The sequence below is a fragment of the Oncorhynchus clarkii genome, chromosome 19 (genome assembly GCF_045791955.1).
Source record: "Oncorhynchus clarkii lewisi isolate Uvic-CL-2024 chromosome 19, UVic_Ocla_1.0, whole genome shotgun sequence".
Taxonomy (NCBI): domain Eukaryota; kingdom Metazoa; phylum Chordata; class Actinopteri; order Salmoniformes; family Salmonidae; genus Oncorhynchus; species Oncorhynchus clarkii.
In genome coordinates, this window is record NC_092165.1 from 19,101,426 (window position 1) to 19,113,223 (window position 11,798).

Here is an 11,798-nt window from a genome sequence, read left to right on the forward strand (position 1 = left end):
ATGTTTTGTATACTCAGTGTATTTTGGCGCCTTTGCACTTCCATGGAGCAGAATGTAATGTTCTCTTTACTAAACTGATTTAATGGATATTTTAAACCAGTAGGCACCTGCAACTTACCACAAGTGAGAAATGACACAAACAAGAATCACTTACCTTCACCCAAATTAATTTTAATTTAGAATAGTTTAGTCCAGGACATGTTTTACTTTGAAGTGCAAATCTCTGTTTTTTATTTTAGGTCCAGTTGTAAATCAAACAAATACACAGTTGAACAAAGTTTTTCAATTTCAACTTATTTTAAAAGAATTGGTGAATTGTGCAAAAGGTGCCAATATTTGACCTCATCTGTAATCTAGTAGGGGGTCTGTCAGTTAATTAAAACACATGTAACATGGATTACCAAAAACCTACAGTGGGGCAAAAAGTATTTAGTCAGCCACCAATTGTACAAGTTCTCCCACTTAAAAAGATGAGGCCTGTAATTTATCATAGGTACACTTCAACTATGACAGACAAAATGAGAAAGAAAATCACATTGTAGGATTTTTAATGAATTTATTTGCAAATTATGGTGGAAAATATCACCAGTTTAACCCCTTCCTCCCTCTTTCCTTAGAGTGCTGTGATGTCACAAGTTTCTCCCTCACTTTTCTCCTCTGGGGATCTCCCCTGTTCCCTCTTCTTCACCACCCTCCTTCCATCAGTCCTCTCCTTTCATGTTATCTTGGCCTCCTCATCCTCTAGGTTCTTGGCTCTCGTTGAGGTCAAATACCTTCTAAACTGGAGTAGTCGTCTGAGGAATCTCCATCATCCTCCTCCCTCTGTCCCCCTCTCACTCCAACAGCAGCCTCTCCACACTTCCCCTCGTCCCCCACCACCACTCTCTTCCCGGGCCAGAGGCGGAACCCCAGCCCTTCCTCCAGGCTTCTAACCCCAGCCCTCGTGCGCTCTCTGACCCCAATAACAATCGGAGCTGACCTGGCCTGAGTGGCGAGTGTTCCACTTGTAGAAGAACAGTACGATAATCAGTAGGAGAAGAATAATGAGGACCACGACCACGATGGAACCCATATTTAACTGAACAGATGGGGGTTTAGTACGGGATGGAGAAGTTGAGGTGGTGTGGAGGGACTTGGGAAGAGATAGGGATTGTCTGTGAAGGGGGTGGGAGTGATGTGTTCTTTTCAGTCTGCTGGGTTTAGCTACCTGATGTTGCAGATGTCTATCTGTGGATGTACCATTCGGAGAGTCTGTTGTATGATGACCATGCATTCCTCTGTCATGCTTCTCGTGCGGATTGTTCAGTGGAGTTCCTGGTTTCATTCAAATGTCCATCTCTCACGCTCGTCTTTTCAGTTTGTGTGTCACTGTAGGAAGTTCCATCAGAGGCAGGCATGGCTTCATGGACAAAGATCAGGACGACCAGACAGAGTGTGCTCAGAGCCAGGGTGATATTGGCCTTCATTGTGACCGAGAGAAATGGCGGATTAGGTGGTCAGCCTAACATGGTGGGTGATAGGAAGAAATTTAACACATGCCTAAATTACTCATGAGGTGGAGAATGAGAACAAGAAACTGAACACTAAAATAGGTTAGAACTTATTTGCTACTTTAAGTGTACAATAAAAGGGACTTAGTTAAAATATTATGTTCTGATATATTTCATGCACCGGGAAAACACAAAGGTGTCACGCACGCATCGACTCATACACACAGGAAATGGCGGTGTGCCTCAGAAGCTGCTGTGACTTACCCGTATTAACAGGAACTAAAGACTACTTGTGGCAGAACCACCTATCGTGCATCCTTCCTCGTTTTGCAAACTGAACCACCATTTGACAACACATGCCACTAGCAGAAGGGCACGAGAGGAATACCCAGTCTAAACATTCACATTACTATCACAGATTGAAAAAATTGATGAATTTGCCCTTACAAGAAAGCAGAAACACTACATAACCTAAGATTTAGACCACTGCAAAGCTTTAAAACGTTCTCTACATTCCTGAACAACAGTTCACACAGAAGAGGTCAATAACCACTGTTTGGCCAGTTCACTTTATTCCTCATCAAGACAAGTCATAAACCAGAACTATAGACTAAATAACGCCATCTGTTCTCTCAGTATAATCTCTCGTGCTTCAATGGCTGAGTTGTGTGGTGGTCGCCAGGCCCCGGCCCACAGAGAACTATGAGAAACCAACATTCATTTCTCAAATCTGACAACTGATTGCGTCTGTGTATTGTTCCAACTGATAAGACAAATAAAGTTGGAATGGATATGTCCATCCTCAGGAGTTTGAATCCTCTTGAACAAACTTCTGAACAAAACCAAAATGATGAAGATAACAGTATGCTTGGTCAATTGTCAATAGTGAAAAAACAGGAAGCAAGATCATCAATGGAAATAATTAAGTCCTACTTAAAGAGGAAGTGGAATGCAGAATGAGAAAAGAAGAACTCGAGTGTGGTCACATAATGTTTTGAAGTGGTCGAGCCGAGAGGGGAGTGGGCGAAAGGTGTGGACAATCGGGAGGAGATGTAGAGATGGACAGCAGAGAAAATGAGAGGATGGAGGAAAGGATCGACAACAAAGGCACAGAGAAAAACAAGTCAAGAGTGAGGAGAAATCATCAAACATGTATTACAATGAATTATCAAATTAATAAACAACATGATATAAAATCAAAGCTTTCAATTCACCTGATCAATGTGATTTGATCAATTCTGAATCTGACAGGGAAATAAAACTGAATGAATGAGATGGAAACAAAAGAATGAAAGAGCACATCTTGCAGATGTGTACAAAAATCAGTTGGAGAAAAAAAGGTCAGGAAAAGGGAAGGGAAGGACGGTGGATGGGTGGGGTAAGACACAATGAGACAGAAATAGAGAGTGAAACTGCAGAGAGATGGTTCAGATAAGCCATTTAAGAAAAAGTGATACAGGACTAAGATCGAATCATACTACACTGGCCCCGACGCTCGTTGGATGTGGCAGAGCTTCCAAACTATTACAGACTACAAAGGGAAGGACAGTCGAGAGCTGCCCAGTGGCACGAGTCTACCAGACGAGCTAAATAACCTCTATGCTCCCTTTCAGGCAAGTAACACTGAAACATGCATGAGAGCATCAGCTGTTCCGGACGATGTGAGTAAGACCTTTAAACAGGTCAACATTAACATGGCCGCAGGGCCAGACGGATTACCAGAACATGCACTTCGAGCACACGTTGACCAACTAGCAAGTGTCTTCACTGACATTTTCAACCTCTCCCTGTCTGAGTCTGTAATACCAACATGTTTCAAACAGACCACCATAGTCCCTGTGCCCAAGAATACTAAGGTAAGCTGGCTAAATGACTACCGACCCGTAGCACTCACATCTGTAACCATGAAGTGCTTTGAAAGGCTGGTCATGGCTCACACCAACACCATTATCCCAGAAACCCTAGACCAACTCCAATTTGCATACCGCCCCAACAGATCGACAGATGATGCAATCTCTATTGCACTTCACACCTGGACAAAAGGAACACCTACAGTTGAAGTTGGAAGTTTACATTCACCTTAGCCAAATACATTTAAACGAATTTATTCCTAGTAAAAATTCCCTGTCTTAGGTCAGTTAGGATCACCACTTTATTTTAAGGATGTGAAATGTCAGAATAATAGTAGAAAGTGATTTATTATAGATGTATTTCTTTCATCACATTCCCAGTGGGGCAGAAGTTTACATACACTCAATTAGTATTTAGAAGCATTGCCTTTATATTGTTTAATTTGGGTCAAGCGTTTCGGGTAGCCTTCCACAAGTTTAAGTTGGGTGAATTTTGGCCCATTCCTCCTGACAGAGCTGGTGTAACTGAGTCAGGTTTGTAGGCCTCCTTGCCCGCACATGCTTTTTCAGTTCTGCCACACATTTTCTATAGGATTGAGGTCAGGGATTTGTGATGGCCACTCCAATGCATTGACAATGTTGTCCTTAAGCCATTTTGCCACAACTTTGGAAGTATGCTTGGGGTCATTGTCCATTTGGAAGACAAATTGTTCTCAACTAGCCTACCTGGTTAAATAAAGGTGAAATAAAGAAAAAGAAAAAGAAGAAGTGTGATACTCAAGTCAATAGTGTTGTTCCAGGCGACTACATTGTAGAAGTGCTGCACAAATCAACCCGTGATTGAATGTCATTGTTATTTGCAGTCCGGAATCAGATTGCAATATCATGTGGATGTGGTTACTGACATGTCAAACACTTATCCAGGTGTTGTGAGATTTAGTGTTTTGCAGACGTCCTGGAATACTGCTATTGTGTTGATATTGAGTCTCTCTCTGTCCACAGTACTCTGTGCTTCCCAACCAACCATCCAGTCTGAGACTCAAGCGGGTGAATGGCATCGTGGGCCAGTCGTTATCTTTTCCAGAGAGTGTTTAAAACTGGCTATTTAAGGTACGGAGAAGACACTAATGCATTTGTGCTCAATGGACAAATAGATCCAGAAGAGAGATTGAAAAATCGCCTTCCCTCGGACAATGCGACAGGATTATTCACTCTGTCAGACCTACAGATAGAAGATGCTGGGGTTTATTCTGTGGAGAATAAAGATGGAAAGAAGAGAGCACCTAAATTGAACCTCATTCTTTACTGTAAATGTGTGTGTGTGTGTGTGTGTGTGTGTGCGTGCGTGCGCGCGCGCGTGCGTGCGTGATGTTTCCAAACCTCAGGTGACAGAGTGTGACAACGGCTCATGTAGTGTGCTGTGACTTTGACCTTGTACAGGGGAGAGGACATACTAAACCAGACCAGCAGTCCTGATCTCACCACCGATCTATCTCTCCGTTTGGAGGTAGAGGGAAAGAACTACAACCCCACCTACAGCTGTGTGGCTGCTAACCCTATCAGTAATGAGACAGTTCCTGTCCCAAAATGTTGCAGCAAAGATGGTCATCCCAAGGAGACAGGTAAAAGTAGCAATTGTTCCATTGTTCTCTCTCTTACGTTTGGTCTTAACAAGAGATGGTCACGGTTGTTTTATACGGGTATCATTGATTTCTTTGGCGTGGGCTCCGGCCAAACAGTAGCCTGTGTTGAGTTTGGTTAATAAACCGGGAATTCGCAAACTCACGCCTCAGCCTGGACAACTGTTCATTTATGATCTAGCCTGATGAATTACAGTATTATTATCATCTCAGACCTGTTTGATACGCGTCTCTAAATGTTTCAAAAGCAGGAGGCACACACACAAACACACTCACTACAATCGTTACTTCATAGATTGGCTTCGAGGGTGCCAGAAAAGACCATTCGAGAAGAGAAACGGGTAGCAGTCTTAACAGTGTTTACAGAACCTGTCCGGGCGATGAGCATCTGTATGTATCTTGTCAGTTAGTCACACCCCCGCTGTATATTTATTTCACTTCATTTGTCTTCTTAGATTCATCCGAAAGAGTGCAAGTTGACACTGAGTATGCAAAACGATTACTTACAAAAACAAACAGATAGCCAGGTTAGTAACAATGCGACAGGCTGATAGACAATAAAAACCAGTTTTGGCAGCCCTCGTGGCTACAACTGTAAGCTTTAGCGCTAAATGCAAGCATCTTTTACCTGTAGGTCTGACAGACTGAATAATCCTGTCACATGGTCCAAGTGAAGGCGAGTCTTGAGTTCCACAGACTACCTGAGTTTGATACCCGGCCTGATGTCATTGCAACCGTATGATATGGTTGGGTTGCACAACGAGAAGCCACACAGCACATACGGTATATAGTAATGCCTTCGCTCTTCACATTGTCTTTTAGAGCTGTGAACTTTTTTCACGTTAGGCTTTTTAAGGTGTTTCCTCCCACTAGTTTTAGGGACGATCCTAGGTGTGTTGCGTTGCCTGTTGAGCTACCTACGGCATAACAACGAGAGTAGCCAAGAGAGCATCGGGACTGTCCTGTTTCCTTCCTCTGGCACAAAGCTTCTTCTTCCTTTTTGTTGCCTTCCCACCCCTTCTATCCCCTTTAGGAATGGTTCTAGATGTGTGTTGTGTTGACTGTTGAGTTGCCTACTGCAGAACAATGAGAGTAGACAAGAGAGCGTCAAGACGTGTCTTGTTTCTTTCCTCTGGCATAAAGTATCTAATAATGAAACTATTATCCATATTATCCTTTCTTTTTTTTGGTGCTTTCCTACCCATTTTCTCTGCCCCTCTTTCCCTATCTGTCACATGTGCTCCCTCTCCGGCCTCTAGGTCACCGGGCTGTTTGTTATGGCGCACACCTGTCACCATCGTTACGCGCACCTGCGCATCGTCGGACTCACCTGGACTCCCATCACTTCCTTGATTACCTGCCCTATAGATGTCACTCCCTTTGGTTCCTTCCCCAGGCGTCGTTGTGTAATCTGTTCCAGTGTCATCTCTGTGCGTTGTTCCTGTTTGGTATTATATTAAGTTTATTTATTAAAACACTCGCTCCCTGACCTTGCTTCCCGACTGTCAGCGCACACGTTACACTATCCCTTTTTCCCTGTGCCTCTCCATCCTTCCCTCCCCTACCTCCTTCCCTCTCCCTCCCACTCCCTTTCCCTGTCTTTCCCTGTCCTTTCCGTCCCTCCATCCCTCCCCTACCTCCCTCCCTTTCCCTGTCCCTCCCATGCCTCCCTCTCCCTCCCTCCCTTTCCCTGTCCCTCTCCGTCCTTCCCTCCCCTACCTCCCTCCCTCTCCCTGCCTAGGAGGAGCGAACAGGGGTACCAGAACTGGATTCACTTAGAGACAAACCAAAACTGACATCAGTTTATGATACACTACAATCACATCACATGGCTTCCAGTGGGGATGTTGACACAGCATGAAGGAGCGAAATGAGAAGTCACTGAGAGGCCGGAGAATCATTTGAACTAAATTAAATTAAAACAATATTCACCCAGAAAACATTTTAGAGGCACACTTGTTATGGGAGAACATTCCTAGGGAACTGTTGAGCTAATGTTATATTTTCAGGCTTTTTTTGTAGGTCATTCTCACAGACCTGTCAAATAAAGACCTCGATGACATCCACCGATACGCACCAATTCAATAACTATGCATAGAGTTATTAGAAGGATAAGGATAATCCTTTTTTTAAATGCCTTTTGTACCAAATCCCAATTTATAGGTTGAAACAAATGGAACCTATATTTTAATACAATTCACTAGTGTGTTTGCCCGGGGTGCAACTTTGGTTTTAGAAGTGGAGGGGGCATGACTTTTTATTTTATTTTATGATTTTTTTCAAATCCAGTCATATTAACACTCAAAACAGCCTAGCCAACAGCTCGGAGGTGTCCGCATGGTCCTAAAGCACGAAATTGCTACTTCAGAATGTGGGGGGGACCCCCGTCCCCAGTGAAAGTTGCGTCCCTGGTGTATACTATGCTACTGCTGGGCCGAAGCTTCTTTTCAGTACTGACCGTTCTGTTGTTTAATTGTAGGTACCTCCCTGTATCTTTTTACAGCTGGTAATTGTTTAGCTTGCCAGAGGATAGCAGCTGTTTACATAAAAGAGCAGGCGTTTGAGATAAAGACACCTTCTTAGCAGCAAAGAGTTTTTATGGCTCGTGTTCACTAGCACGAGCTAAATTGCTGTGTGCCGCTTAGGCCGCCCAGAGTGGCTCGCTTGTGGGCTTGCTGGCAGCATATAGCAGCAGCACGTTCGATTGTGCATCAAGAATTCAGCATAGCAAGTTTGTAAGAAGGTCTGGATATGAAATGGGTTAAGTAGTTTAATCCGTTCTCCATTTTATGAATTTATTCACGGGTAAACTGTTTAAAAGCAGAAAATGTATTTAATTGTTTATTTGCATATAATCGGCACATTTTCTTAAAGACAACATTATTGACACCTTGACACCGAATTAAGAGAATTTGCCTATAAATAGTGATTTCGTCCTCATATCTGTATTTCCATCATGAAATTTCAAACTGAGGAAACTCTTTGCTATTGCTGTCACGTTCTGACCTTTATTTCCTTTGTTTTGTATTTATTTAGTATGGTCAGGGCGTGAGTTGGGTGGGCAGTCTATGTTTGTTTTTCTATGTTTTGGGGTATTTCTATGTTTCGGCCTAGTATGGTTCTCAATCAGAGGCAGGTGTCATTAGTTGTCTCTGATTGAGAATCATACTTAGGTAGCCTGGGTTTCACTGTGTGTTTGTGGGTGATTGTTCCTGTCTCTGTGTTTTGCACCAGATAGGGCTGTTTTTGGTTTTCCACGTTTATTGTTTTGTAGTGTTCGTGTTTATCTTTTTGTTATTAAACATGAATAAAAGAAACCACGCTGCATTTTGGTCCGCCTCTCCTTCACCACTAGAAAACCGTTACAACGATCTATCAACGTTGGAACCTGCGGCGACTGAGCTCCAGGTGGGTTCACCCCCGTCCTGATGTCCCGCAGCCAGTATGGAGAGTACCATCCTCTGGTACAGGAGCTGCGTTTTGACGATGTGATGTTCCGGGGCTATTTCAGGCTTGATGAAGCCCAGCTGTGCAGGATGGGACCTCGCATTGCAAGGGAAGACACAACATTTCAGTGAGCTATTTATCCAGCTGAATGTCTCGCCATTTGTCTAAGTTCCCAAACTTTTTGTAGTCCAGTACCCCTTCAAAACATTCAACCTCAGCACCAGGGTCAGCGCACTTTCAATTGTTGTTTTTTGCCATCATTGTAAGTCTGCCACACACACACTTTATGATACAGTTATTAAACAAGAATGAGCTTTTGTCACAACCCGGCTCGTAGGAAGTGACAAAGGGCTCTTATAGGAAGGACCAAGGCACAAATAATATAATAATAATAATCAATCATTTTGTTATTTTTTCATCAAAAATTGTGAATAACTCACCACAGGTTAATGAGAAGGATGTGCTTGAAAGGATGCACATAACTCTGCAATGTTTGGGTTGTATTGGAGAGAGTCTCAGTCTTAAATCATTTTCCACACACAGTCTGTGCCTGTATTTAGTTTTCATGCTAGTGAGGGCCGAGAATCCACTCTCACTTAGGTACGTGGTTGCAAAGGGCATCAGTGTCTTATTAACAGCGCGATTTGCCAAGGCAAGAAACTCAGAGCGCTCCCTATTCAGAAATCTAGCACTGGCTTCTGATTAAATTCAATTTTCACAGAAACGCTTGTTCCAATTTCGATGAGGCTCTCTTGTTCAGATATCGGTAAGTGGACTGGAGGCCGGGCATGAAAGGGATAACGAATCCCGTTGTTTGTGTCGTCCGTTTTGGGAAAGTACCTGCGTAATTGCGCATCCAGCTCACTCAGATGCTTCACTATATCAAAAAACGTGTCAAATCTTTGCCCCTTGATAACCAGCGTTACATGGTCGCTGCCCATATCATTGCAAAATGCAGAAAATACACAAGAGTTCAGGGGCCTTGCTTTAACAAAGTTAACCATTTTCACTGTAGTGTCCAAAATGTATTTCAAGCTGTCAGGCATTCCCTTGGCAGCAAGAGCCTCTCGGTGGATGCTGCAGTGGACCCAAGTGGCGTGGGGAGCAACTGCTTACCACTCCACTATGTCTCCCTGTCATGGCGTTTGCGCCATCAGTACAGATACCAACACATTTTGACCACCAAAGTCCAGTTGATGTCACAAAGCTTTCCAGTACTTTAAACATATCATATCATGTTGCCCTGGTTTCCAGTGGTTTGCAGAAGAGGATGTCTTCCATAATTTACCCCCCATAAACGTAACTGACATATACCAGGAGCTGTGCGTGGCCCGCCACATCTGTTGACTCATCCAGCTGTAACGCATATAATTCACTGGCTTGTTTCAAAACATCTCCAGCCATGTTTCTGATGCGTCGTGAAACATTGGTTTTTGATGAAGACATTGTCTGTATAGTTTTTTTTTGCCTTTTCCCCCCAGCATTGTCCCAGCCATATCAGCGGCAGCAGGAAGAATTAAGTCCTCCACAATAGTATGGGGCTTGCCTGTTCTAGCCACTCGGTAGCTCACCATATCAGACGCTTCTAGCCCCTTCTTATATAATGGTATCTGTTTCTTTTAGACATGTCTTACTACACGAAAGTCATCTTTATTCTCGCTCAAAAAAGTCCCATGGCTTATTTTTCAAATTTTCATACTTCGTTTCTAAATGTCTGCACAAGAGTGAAGGTTTCCTGCGAGAGAGTAACGTTTAATGTGATTGGATGTTAATTATTTGACTGGGCTAGCTGTATTTGATATTGTGGTGTTATTTCGCTGAACACTAGATGGTTTAATTTTATTTTTGGCAGTGAAACGAGGCTACTCAGGTGAGATAAAAAAAAAGAGAGAAAAAATATATAAATATACTGTTTGTGTTTGAAAATGTTAAGATAATTTTTTGTTAACAGAAAGTCACTTTTATTTGTATGTATTTTTTTCTATGTGAATCACATTTTTATTTGGCGTACCCCCGACGGCATTGCACGTACCCCTGGGGGGAATGCCTGGTCGAAGGTAAATATTGTCAAGCAATTTTAGAATCCTGACACGTTATTATCGATCGATTAAATCTATAAGGAGTGAGTCAGTAGCATCTATGAATGGATCAGACCAAAAACGAATAGCGTTGCAACAAAATATTTCATAGGCTACACTAGAAAGCATTCTTTATGGGATTCATTTTCATTAAATGTGTCTTGATTATATCTTTGAGGTTACTGATGCTATTGTTTTATTATGGTATTTATATATTCATTTGTGATGCTGTCCTTCATATGACCCTGTTGTCACATGCTACACATGCACGTGTGTGTGCACATGCAGCTCTCTATCCAAATGTCATCATGATTTGTTATGAGAGATATTATACTTTAGTAATCCACAATTACACGTTGATGTGAAAGTCTAAAAATGGCATTGTTTTCCATACTCCTACAGATACCTTGCGACTGGAGATTCTTTCAAGACCATAACCTACTGCCACCGTGTGGGGGACTGCACAGAGTTGTGACCAGGGTCATCTGAGACTGTCTCATGGGGGAATCCATGCCTGTCCCAACCACGGGTGACTGGAGGGCCATCGCTGCTGGCTTTGAAGAACGGTGGAACTTTCCTCATTGTCTGGGATCAGTGGATGGCAAGCATGTGGACCTGCAAGCCCCCCCCCCCCCTCAAACTCCGGTTCCCTGCTCTACAACTGCAAGTGTACAATCTCCATTGTCCTCTTGGCAGTTGTGGATGCCAATTACCTCTTCCGTTTAGTGGATGTCGGCAGCTACGTGAGGACGAGCGACGGAGGCACACTGGCCAACTCTGCCTTTGGTCCTCAGAGATGGCACCCTGGACCTCCCATAAGACACCTTGATTCCTGGAGCAGAGCACCGGGGACCCCAGCCCCATGTCTCTGTGGGAGTTGAGGCCGTTCCTCTCAATCCCAGAAGGAACAACTTCTGAACAGAAGGAACAACAGAAGGAACAACAACTTCAACTACCGCCTCTCCCGAGCCAGGCTGACCGTCGAGTGCACCTTCGGCATTCTTGCGTTCCAGTGGCAGATGTACCGGCGAGTCATTGGGGCCCACCCTGCTAACACAGAGGCGTGTGTGTAAGCTACCTGTGTGTCCTCCAGACTTCATGAGGATGTACACAAGAACCAGGAGGGGACCTGCAGCTCACCGCCACGTGCCAGAGGAGAGGTCTGCTGCTCTGCAGGATGTTGCCAGGATGGGGAACAACAACACTGCCCGGGAGACCATCTGTGTATGGGACACCTTCACCTCCTACTTTTGCGAGGAGGGTGCTGTTCCCTGGCAACACCTTGTGCCATAG

General features: G+C 43.7%; 1 pseudogene; it reads left to right on the plus strand.

The window, feature by feature from the left end:
• Positions 1-3,120: 3,120 nt before the first annotated feature.
• On the plus strand, positions 3,121-11,798 carry LOC139374431 (SLAM family member 5-like; annotated as a pseudogene).